Genomic DNA, 12,557 nt, shown 5'->3' with positions numbered 1-12,557 from the left:
AAGCTTCTGTGGTCAAGAATCCAGACATGGCTTAGCTGAACCCTCTGCTACAGAGTTGCTTATAAGGCTGCAGTCAGGAGATCAGCCAGGATTGGGGTCCCATCAGAGACTCAACCGAGAGAAGGATCTGATTCTAAGCTCATGTGGAGGTTCAGGACTCAGTTCCTTATGGGCTGGCAGACTGAGAGCCTCAGGTCTTTGCGGGCTGTTGGCTGGAGGCCACCCTGTGTCTTGACACATGGGCTTCTCCATAAGACTCAAAGGCAGCAAAGGGGAGTGTCAATAAGGAAAGTCTGCAAGCGAGACAGTAGTTACAACCTTATGTAAAGTAATCACAGATGTGAAATCCTATCATTTTTGCTGTCTTCCATTAGCTAAAAGCAAATCCCACTCACACTCAAGGGGAGAGGATTACACAGGAGTGAGAGCACCAGAAGGCAAGGATCATTGGGAGCATTTGAGAGGCTGCCCGCCACAGGTGCCATGTGCAGCTGTTACAAAGATTGCACTAATGTGTGAGTACCTCCAGAACCACAAGTTGGAACACAAAGAGAAGCAGGAGAGTTCCTTATGCATTTCTGCTATTGGTTAATCCATTTGTCTTCGCTCTTATCTAAGTACTTCCAACTCTCAAATTATCCTTGCACTAGAAGCATGTCCATCTCTCATGTTGGCAGCAGCACAACCCATGAGCCTTCACTGCATCTGGACACAAATGTTACTTTGAGGTCACAATCTAAGAGATGTGTAGAAGCTTTTTCCCTGGGGCCTGGATGATGTTAATGAGGAGAGTGGATGTTTATTTAGGGTTGCAGGGTGTGTTGTGACAGCCCTGGGTACTGGACTCTGAGTGACAGAGACTCTTGTGTGTTTTTTTAAATAAATCCTTTCTTAGGGTGTGTATATTTGTGATATTTAGGGCGGCCTCAGCATCCTCACAACATGGCAGCTGTATTCCCGCAGAAAAAGTAATCCGAGAGAGAGAGCAAAATGGAAAAGCCATGCAGTCTTTTATGACCTAGTCTTGGAATTCACACACCATCATTTCTGCAATATCATTCCGGTTACGCAAGCCAGTCCTACCCAATGTGGGGTTCCTGCACAAGACGATGGTGGTAGGCAGCATTCTAAAACAGCCCCTGAGGACTTCCACTCCCGGGTGTGCATGCCCTGTAAAATCTCATCTCCTTGTGTGTGACTGGGACTTATGGATATAATGAGATGTCACCCTCATGCTTATATTACTTATATGGCAGAAGAAACTTTGCAGATATAATTAAGGTCCCTAACCAGTTGCCTCTGAGTTAATGGGAAAACACCTGGGTGGCCTGACCTATTCAAGTGAGTCCTTAAAAGAGATCAGAGATTCAAAGCAATTTCTCCCACCAGACTTAAGAAGTAAGTAACTACATTACATGTGAACTGCCTATTGTGGAGGCCACAGGGCAGGAACCTGAGAACAGCCTCTAGGAGCTGAGAGTGTTGCCCTGTCGACAGCTAGGTAGAAAACAGGACTTTCATCATACGGCCAGAAAATGAATTTTGCCAACAACTCATGAGCTTGGAAGAGGACCCCATGCCTCAGATGAGATCACAGCTTCACCAATGCCTTCATTTCAGCCTTGTGAAACCCTGACCTACAGAAACGTTGAGGATAAGTGGGTTGTTGTTTAAAGCTGCTGAATTGATGGTAATTCGTTATACAGCAAAACACTCATACTAGCGTGAATATCAGGAGGCAAGAATCATTGGGGGCCCCTTAGAGACTGGCTGGCAAAACACGATATTGTTAGATTTTTAATTTTTGCCTGTCTCGTTGGTGTCCCTCTGTTCCCCATGCACAACCTTCTCTACTCTTACTCGTTCACTCACCTACCCCTCTCCTGATTCATTCATTCCACAAATGATCCCGATCCCTTACTCTGTTCACGTCCAGCGCTGGTCACTGGGGACACCGAAGTGAGGCACATGTGTTCCCTGACCTCCAAGAGCCCCAGTCTGGGGCAGAATGCGTTCTGTGGTATTCCACAGCCTCCTTAAAAATACTCCCAACATAAACCACATGTGGTTCAAACCCCACGACTTTCCAGAGACCAATTTCGGCACATTGTTCCACCCCGAACCACAAATCTAACCCCCAAAGCCTTGATGTACAGCAGATTTTGCTGGATTCCCAAGTGGAGACCAAGGATAGTACTATAAGCCAAATGTTCTTAAACTTCTATATTAAACTTCTCTCTCCTCAGGCTCTATAATTCAGGCCGTCTCTCCCACTCCTCCCCTGCTAAACATCTTTATGATTCTGGGAAGTTCTTTGTTTTCATATCCCACTCGGTAAAACAAAAGCCTCATGAAAAACCAAACCACAGTGGATGTGGGTGAATGAGGGGTTTGCCTCCCTGGTTCTGAGGCAGCTCCACCTGAACCCTTGTGACCTTGAATGAGGTCCCAATTTCCTGGCCTGCATTCTGGCAAAGGCCCTAAGGGGTGAAGGGTGGCTCCCTGGGGACCCCAGCCAGACTTCTAAAGTTCTTGTAGGAAGGAGTTAGGTAAACACCAAATCCAGGTAAGGCTGTCTGAGGTCTTTGGAATGAGGGCATTGGAACAGAAGGTCAAAAGCCCAATGGACAGAGCCTAGATCCAGCTTCTAAACCACTGCAGTGACCCTAGCCAGGGCCCCCCAGGGCCACTCTGGGTTTGAGGCTGAGCTGCTGGATGTTCTGGCTACCATTCTAGAAGCCAGTCCCCCACTGGGTGACATGCATTCTCATCATCTTCCTGTCTCCTGAGGAGGGGTCTGTCTTCACCAGCTCCCCACATGATCTTATCCAGTCTTGTGGCTTTAAAAATCATCCATAATGATTCATCAGTCTCCTGCCTGCCTTCTCCCCTAAGATCCAGACTCATTATCCAGTTGCCAACTGATAGGTCCTCTGGGATGTCTAATGGGCTTAGCAACTTCCTATGTCCACAATGGAGCTCCATTTCATCCTCCTGGCTCCCCAACTGCCCTCATCAAAACCTACTCTTCCCCCATCTTCTACATCTCAATAAATGGTTCCATTACCATCCACCCACTTGCTTGAACCAGAAACCAAGGAGTTCTCCTTGATCCCTCTCTTTCTCCCATCGCCTAACTATAATTCATCAGCAAATTTCTTGGTTCTCCTTTCTGTTTTTTGTCTCCAAGACTCCCACGTTGGTCCAGGTCACCACCGTCTCAGGCTCAGTGACTGCAGTAGCCTCCTCACTATGCTCCCTGCTTCTTCTCTTGCCACCCCACAGTCTATTCTCCAAAGAGCAATCTGAGAAAATGTCATTCTCCTACTTAAACCCTCCAATTCTTTATGTAGCTGGCAAGTCCCTGAGTGATCTGGCCCTAGCCTGCACCTTGAACTTCAACTCCAACCACTCTGACCTTGTATGTATTCTTCTCTAGCCATGGTGGCATCCTTTCTGCTCCCTAAACACACCAAGCTTGATCCAACCTCAGGGCCTTTGCATGTGCTGTTTCCTCTGCCTAGAATCCTTTCCTTCCTACCATCTATTTGTGTATCTGGCTCCTTCTTGCCATTCAGATCTCAGTCCAAAGGTCACCTCCTCATAGACCTTATCTCTATCTAAAGTTGGCCCACCACCCTCGATCCCCCCAGTCACTACCTAGTACCTCATCTTATATTTCCTCCGCAGTTCCTATTACTATCTAATTATCTTACTTTTGTTTGCTTGCTTGCTTGCTTATTTGTTTAGATTCTCTTCCCCACTAGAATCTCAGCTCCAAGAAGGCTGTCTGGTTCACTGCTGGATCCCTAGCCCCTATACCAGTCCTTGACATACAGGACCTGCTCAGAAAATCTCTCAAATTTACTCATTCATTCAGTCAGCATGTATTCATTGAGTGCTTACTGTTTAATGACTCAGGGAGCTCTGGGGTATGAGGGTAAGTAACCAAGATGTCTAATGTCGATGGGTTCAAATTCAGGTTTCACCATTACCCTATCCAACCCCCTGTTTCCTTATTCATAAAATGTGAACAACAATACCTATTTGGTGTGATTGTTATGAAAATTAACTTGTAAACGGCAACCAGACAGCCTGGCACATAGCAGATACTCATTAAATGGGTATTTTCATCCCATGACCAAGGGTGACCCTGTCTGCCAGAAACTATGGGCACAAGCCTGGGGCTCTGACACAGCCATGGAACAGCTGGATGCCCATGTGGGAGGGAGATCAAGAAGAGATGTGGGCAGGAAGGCCCTAAGGCCAACTAGTGACCCAGTTGGCCACAGGAACAAGGGGGAAAGAATCACAAACAAGCTAGGGCAGCTTCTTTGTAATCACAGAGAGAATGGGAACTGCCAGGGGCCATGGGATATCCCCCAGAGGCCTCCCAGCTCCAGCCTCCAAGACTGGCGGTCATGTCCAGGAACGTTTCCAGATGTGAGTCCTGCCTTATCACCCAGCCCACCTAGGTGTCCACCGGCCAGGGACAGACAGAAGTCCAGCAGGGATTAAAAGACACCAGGCTTCTGAACAAGGTTTGAAAACAGTTGACCTTCCATTCAATAGAAAACTGCAGCCACTGAAAAAGAATGAGGGTGCTTTTTATGCACTGATGTGAGTGGTCTCTAAGAGATGCTGTTGAGTAAGAAAAGACAAATTTTAAAAGGATTAAATAAAAATAACATCTACACGTGTTTGTTCATGTATGCCTCCACTCCCTCTGGGAAAACACGTAAGTTAGTCACTGCAGTTGTCTCTCTGGAGTGGAAACGAGTGGTTAAGGGACGGGAGGGAAGAAAGACTTTTGACTAAAATGTCCTTCACCCCTTTTGATTGTCGACTATTCAAAAATAAACACTCAAAATTTGAAAAGGGAAATGCAGCTGTCACTCACCTTAGGGAACTGCTTTATCCCTCCTCTTCCACCAAAGGGAATGAGGGACTGCATACTTCTTCCAGAATGATCTATCTAAAAAAGCAAAATTGGTTCTATCAGCTGTCTTGACATCACTCCTCTCTGAATCTCTTCAGTTGACACACAGCAGAACATACTGTATAAGCTCAAAAAAAGTATTTGTTGAATGAGTAAATTAAATGCATAAATGAACCAGATCATATTTATCTCTTGATCTTTATGTATTGATAGGAAAAAATGTGTTAGGTGAAAAAAGATTGCTGCAGAATAGTAAGTTGAGAATCATCTTACTTTTGAAAAATAAAATAATTACGTATATAAAATTACATTGCATTTTAGTATATCCATATATGTATCTATATATATTAGTATATAGATAGATAGATAGATAGATAGATAGATAGATAGATAGATAGATAGATAGAGATAGATGGCTATGTACATGATTATTGGTCTGTAAATAGAAAAAATTCTAAGGTCCCAAACTTGCTGATTCTATATCTTGATCTAAGTGACAATTACACAAGTATAAATTTGGGTAAAAATCCATCAATCTGTACTTAAAAATTAATCACTTTCCTATACATAGTTATATCTTAATATTTTAAAAGGAAATATATAGATATCATCCCAAATATTAGATATCCTCTCCTGGGACAGTTGGGATTATGAGTAGTTTTAATTTCCAATGTATATCTGAATATTTTACAAACACACAAATATGAACCTTTCTGAAATACATATTTCAAATTCACATTTTCAGACTCTTTCGCTTAACACACAAAGCCTTCCACTTCTTCAACGGCCTACACCCTTCATTCCAACCACATCAAATCACTTAGGTTCTTTAAATGTGCCATGCTGTTTCTCACCTCCAGGCCTTTACCTTTGTCACTTTCTCTTCCTGAGACACCCTTTCCCACTTTCTTGTCTCTTCCCACCTACCTAACTTCCTTTGGTCATGTAAGCCTCAAGTGAAATGTAACCTCCCTCAGAAGCCTTCCTTGACCTCTCCAGGGAGGGTTAAATGCTCTAGTAACAACTCAGAGCTGACTCTATCACAGCATTTGACTCTCTTGTCCACGTCACCCATCCCACCATGAGCTGCTTGAGACAGGGATTAGAGTGATGTGGCCATAAGCCACAGAACATCTGGAGCCACCAGAATCTGGAAGAGGCAAGGAAGGATCCTCCCCTAGAGCCTCTGGAGGAAGTGCAGCCCCACTCAGACGTTGAATTCAGCCTGGAGATGCTGATTTCAGCTTTCTAGCTTCCAGAAGAGTGACAGAATAAATTTTTTTGTATACACCATCAAATTTGTGGTAATTTGTTACAGCAGCCCTAGGAAACTAACAGAATTGGTACCTCCTTTCTGGAAGACAGTTTGGCAAAACTAAATCATAAAATTGGTTATGTGCATAAAAATGAGCCAGCAATTTTCCTTGGGATAAACCCTGAAGAAATGCTTGCCCACGTCCACCATAAGACAGGTACAAGAATATTCCTTGCAACACTGTTTATAATGACAAACCTGGAAAGGACATATAATCATATGTTCATCCACAGGAGAATAGATAAACTGGAATATTATAGACCAAACTTCAGCTATTTGCAAAAAGCACAAATCTCACATACCTAACATTCAGTAGAAGAAGCCAGCCACAAAGAAAATACAAAAGGGATGATTCCATTTATATAGGGTTTTAAAAAAAGGTAAAACTAAACAATACATTGTTTTGCTGCTTAAACTACAAAGAAAAGGTGGGAAGATGCTTAAAGCAAATTACAGATAGTTACTTGAGGAAAAAGAGGGTCTACATTGGGGGTAGGGGCTTAGCTTCTAGCTAAGGTGACATACATTTTATTGTCTCAATGGCACACTTTGGGGGATGAAAAGGAGGGTGCTGGTAATAATTATGGCAGAAGACAAGTACAAACCAAAACTGTCTCAGACAAACCAGAACACAGAATTTCCCTACTTCTGAGATCCGATAAGTTTCTATTTCATTGCCTGGTTGGTGTGGACAAAGGTATTTGCTTTATTAGTGCTTTTGAGACCGGGCAAAGACATCTTCTGTATATGATATATCTCATAATCACTTTTTCAACCAATAAGTGAATAAGGTGAGTTCCAGAATTTGTTCAGTTTTTAGTGGCAACTCCAGATATAGATGCAGATTCTGGCTAAATTCAGCAGAAAAAGGAATTTATTACAGGGGGAACGGTCAGCTCACACAATTGCCAAGAAGGCTGGAGAAAGAGGTCTCAAAACAGGTACAGAGGGCAGACACACACTGGGCACCTCGACCAGAAACCTGCTCAGACCAGGCTGCTGAGGACACCCGGTTCCCCACACCGACCCCTGCCAGGGAGCAAGTCACCAGGCCAGCCCAGGACGCTCCCGCTGACCTCACTGCTGCTACAGTCCCTGGAACCCAGACTGTGTGCCGCTTCTACACCACCTCCAGCCTCCAAATTTCTCCTTGTCTCTGCTTGTGACTGCAAGGTTAAAATCCTAATTGGTCAAGCTGGCTGCAAGCGATGCTGAGAAAGCGAGATTCTGGCAACTTCTGCATCTTTGGAGCTCACGCTACCTGTCCCTGTGAAAGCCAGAACCGCGGGAAGTCTCAAATTCAGGATGGGCACACAAATGCTGAGCAACTGAAAAATGGAACGCCTACAATGCTTGCCGGGCGTTTCAGAGACGAAGGACAAAACACCAAAATGGCTCTGAAAGGATCTAAAGGATCTCAAAGGAGGCCAAGTTCTAGAATTCTAGAATTCTCCTCAGCGACAAGTCTCAGGTTCAAACTTAGAGTGAGGTTTGTGCAGTTAACATTCCAGTGGGTGTCAGGATTATGGTTAAGGGGAACAAGGCATATTTACTAAAAGTGAACATATTGATTTGCTCACCTGCGGGTCCATACTTTAGTCTCTGGATGGGCTCTAGGCCAATTGTGTCCCTGATTGGACCAGCCTTGGTCACCTGATCCAAAGCAAGGCAACCTATTGGCTGGCCGGGAACCAATTAGAGTCTCTGTCTCTCTTTTCTGTAGCGGTTCCCCAACTTCCTCAGTTCGTCGTGAACCTAGTGACTCAGTCTTTTTTAACAGTGGCCTTTTAGGCCAGAAGAAATTCCTGACAGTTCTGCTTATGAATTTGTTAGGTCCAAGCAACTTAAGTCTTTCCGGCCTAACAACTTAGCAGATTTTGAAAAGGTAAATTGAAAGAAAAATATTTCGATTCATTCTTAAATAACTATACCTGCTTTCTAATGAGGGATGTGTGCTTGTTAGGAATGCACATGTTTTCAAACCTTGGAAGCAGATTGGACAACACCTTATTTTCTTTTCCACTTTGATTTTCAAGTAGTAGTCACTTTTTTTTATTACGGCAACCTTGGAAAACCCAGCTTGCGAAGATAAGACCATCGAAAGGTACATCATGTAATCTAATGCTGAAACTACCTTGAGCTAGCAGTTCACAAGGCATCTGAGAGATGTCAACTATCACTGCTTGCCTTGAAGACATGAAGTATTTCGTGGTGCCCCTGTGAGTTTGCTGCAGAGCCCTAGGCTGCCTTGATACACATTTTGAAAAGTGCTTCTCTAAAGCATAAATTAAGGCAGAGGAAGTAGTTGGTCAAATAGTGGTGGCATCAGGGAAGGTAGAGTGTTTTCATGCTGTTGAAAACATAATCTATATTTTGACTCTTCCTCTTCTCTCTTCCAATAGATTTTCTCTACCATAATCAGAGAAAATCTATTGGCAGAGAGAAGAGGAAGAGTCAAAATATAGACAAGAGGCCCCAGAAGGAGGAGAAAAGAAAGGGCAGAACTGCCTGCAATTGGATTCCCTGATCTGGTCCCAGAATCCATGCCCGACATTGAACTCCTGATCTGTTGCCCTAAACCAGCCCCTCCCACAATCATTCCTGGACTCAGGGAATGCTTCCAGTTGCTCAGGCCAAAACTTTGGATCATCCTTGACTCAAATCCCATGCCTAATTTGTTAATAAATTCTGTTATCTCTTGCTTTCAACATAGGTCCAGAATCTAACCATTTCTCCCCATCTCCATACTACAGGTTTAGCCAACATTGCCTTCACCGGGACAAGGCCATGGCCTCCTCACTGGTACCCTGCTTCTGCCTGGTCTATTCTCAGCCCAGCAGCCAGAGGGATCCTTTTAAAATGTAAGTTCTGGGCTCTGAACCCTCTGACGGCCCCAATCTCACTCAGAGTCAAAGCCAAAGCCCTTAACATGGCCATGAGGCCCTGTGGGAGTTAGCCTCAGGCACCTCTGACCATGTCACCTACTGCTCTGGCTCTCATTCACTTCATCCCAGCCACTCCAGCCTCCTCGCTGTTCTTCAAAGATACAAGGCACAGTCCTGTCTCGGGGCCTTTGCAGTGACTGTTCCCACTTCCTGGAGCATCATCCCCCAGATATCTCCATGGCTCACTCCCTCACTTCACTTAGTCTTGGCTCAAATGTCACTTTGCCAGTGTGTTTTTTATGACCACCTTTATGAAATAGAAACAGCCCTCCACCCTCCCAGCACTCTCTGGTCTCTCACCTTTGGAATAGATTACTAAGTTGAGCACCTGACATCGACTCAATGAGCTTGTGTACAAAGAAATATATCTAAAGAATTCATTCATTTTTTTGGCAAATATTTACCAAGCACCTACTAAGTGCCAGACATTGAGCTGGGCACTGAGGGTAAAGTGGCTGCTTCAATTTAAAGCTGAGCTACTCAAATCCCCCACAATTGCTGTCCTGGACCATGTTCCCCAGATCCTCTACTTGGGAAGCATAATTTTGGAGGTGCTTAGAACTGCCTGGAAATCCTGCATTAGATTGCCTGGGTAAGTCCCCATCCCAAGTTCCTACAAATCCAGTCACCCTGCCCTGGCCTGAATATCCAGCTCCCATTCTAAATTACAGGTAGCAAGGCTGGCCAGGGAAGTGCTCTGCTCCTTCATCCCGTGGGCTGCCAGGGACATGAGCAAGAACACAGGCCAGCCCAGGGTGCAACTGGATTTCTGACTTTTATATTTTTAGACATATGGTATGTGGGCCTCCATTTGTACTCTTATCACCAGACCGTGGCAATGTTTCAGGCAGGTTCTAGATTTTGGTACAGGAATGGCAAACCGCCACCATGACTACCCGGTTCCAGGCAGTGGCAGACATCAATAATGGATCACAGCATTCCTTCTCCTTGAGATGTGGCCTCAAATCCTTTTCCCGCAGCACTCTGGGAAGCCACTACTAATTGCCCATCAGCATGGGTGGTGCAAGGGGATTTCCTTTCCCTGTTCTAGCACTTTCTGTATGGCAGTCTGCTCTGTACCCCACAGCATTCGTCAAGAGGCCTCATTCTTGTCTGGAAAATTTTTTCTTCTGTTAAAAAGAAACCACTGATGCTAGATGTTTGTGGAAAGTAGATAAACACTTGACTGCTGTCTTTGATTCTCCTCAGAAATTCTGATGTTACAGGAAGAAAAGAAAAAAAAATTAATAAAATAATACCCCATTTGGGGAGCAATGTCTTACATCAAAAACATTTTTTTTAAAGCCCACTCTTTCCTCTGACGAGATTAATGTTTTGTATGAGGCCTAACAGAACACATTCTGACTCCCAGGGTTTTTTGGCAGAACAGAAACTCCTGATGGCTCTTTTTGTTTGAAGGGTTTGTTTTCTTTCTCTGTGTGGATCTCTGTTTCTTTGGCTGTTTCTTTCTGTTTCTCTCATTCTGTCTCTTTATAGTCTCTGCTCCGTATGTGTTTGTCTTTCAGTCTCAATCTCTCTGTCCCTCTCTTTCTCGGTGGCAGAGCAGCACATCTCTTTATATGAATATTTCTTGGATATTTCTCTGTGTGTCTATGTCTGTGTGTGTTTCCATCTCTGTATGTGGGCCTCTTGCTCTCAATTTTTGTCAATGTCTTTTACGCTGCATGTTTGTGTCTGACTTTCTCTCTGTAAGTCTATCTTGTCTGTCTTTCTCTTTCCATGTTTGTGTCTCTGTCTCTGTGAATTTCTCTATCTCTGTGTTTTTCTCTCTCTCTATTTCCTTACTTGGGTCTCTTCTTTCTCTCTCTTTCTCCTTCTCCTTTCTCTTTCTCTCTCTCTCTCTGCTTTTCCCCCTCTCCCCACTCCTTCTTCTTCCCCTTTCAATCCACCCTTTTTTTCTCCTATTTCCTCTTTTAGAGCCCTGAGATTAAGTCCAGACAGCAAGACAGAGAATATAAAGTAAAAAGTCACCCAGAGATTTCCAGGCCTCCAGATGTGCAACAAATTTAGACAGAACAGCTGGATAATTTAATGACTTCCTTGTTTTCCCCGGAACATCGGCTGCCTGGGCGTCTCAGATAGTGTCTATTTGAGGACACACACGTGTATGCTACCCGTGTATTCCCTCATGAGACCCCGTGCACATCACCGTTCTCTCAAAGCCCCCACGTGTAACCGTCAATTTAATCAGATTCAGATTTCTTTTCCTGCAACTTCCTCTTATTCCTCCTCCTAGGTAGACCGCCTTAAGAACCTGGTGCTGTTTAAGCATCTCAAAGACCTTCCACCTGTGTCCTGTGATCTTCATGGTGACCTGGTGAGTCAGGTGTTTGGAAAGAGAAAATGAAGAGGAAGGGTCTAAAGGAAGCCCTGGAGAAAACTGGAAAGAAAACCCTCAAATACAGGGCACTGTGATATTCTTGGCCCTATTTTACTGATGGGAAAAAAAAAAAAACTGACAGGCAAGCTCTGGCACCCAGAAGCTCAACAGAACTAGTATTGTAACCCAGACCTTGTAGCTCCCAGCATACAACTCAACTCTCAGCGTCACGAACCACCAAGCTGGAAAAGATCTTCCAGGGAACAGGATGGTGTAGTGGACATTGCCTCTGGCCCTCACATCAGGTAGACAGCCCTGAGTTCAGATCTCTCACCTGGACCTTGGAAGCTGTGACCTTGGCCAAGCTGCTTCAGCTCTCAGAGCCTCATCTGTAGAAGGGAAATAACAGTAGCATCTACCTCAGAGGGATGTTGTGAAGACCCGATGACATAAAACATGTAAAGTTCCTGCATGACAGTCAGTACTCAAAAAACGGATGTTACTATTGTTAATATTAGTATAAAACTGAGTCCCAAGTTCACACGAACTTGTTAGCATCCCGGTCTCCCAGCCCTCACTGTGTATTTTCACCTAGAGAGCTTCCTGTGACCTTCTCTACACCAAAAAATATAAAAAACATATTTTGAGCATTTTCTATGTGCCACACACGATTGCACCTCACACACACACACGCATTCATTTAATCTTCAAAACAACCCAGCGATGAAGGTCCCATTATCATCCTCGTTTCATAGACGAAGAAACTGAGGCCCAGAGAGTGTAAGAAAGTTTCCCAAGGTCACACAGCTAGTAGATAGCAGGGTTGAGGTGGAAATGAAGGCATCTGGCACCAAAGTCCAACTCGTAATCCCCATACTTGCCCTGTTTTCTGTTCAAATTCTTGAAGATTTACCCCAAATCATGGTTACTTTTCTCTACCTCTCTCTCTTTCTCCCCCTCTCTCTTGACCTTTACTTACATAAGCAACTCATGAATGTGTTCTTAGTGGAAAAAATT

This window comes from Pteropus vampyrus, unplaced genomic scaffold, assembly GCF_000151845.1.
Source record: "Pteropus vampyrus isolate Shadow unplaced genomic scaffold, Pvam_2.0 Scaffold23, whole genome shotgun sequence".
In the NCBI taxonomy this organism is placed as follows: domain Eukaryota; kingdom Metazoa; phylum Chordata; class Mammalia; order Chiroptera; family Pteropodidae; genus Pteropus; species Pteropus vampyrus.
This window is presented reverse-complemented; position numbering follows the sequence as displayed.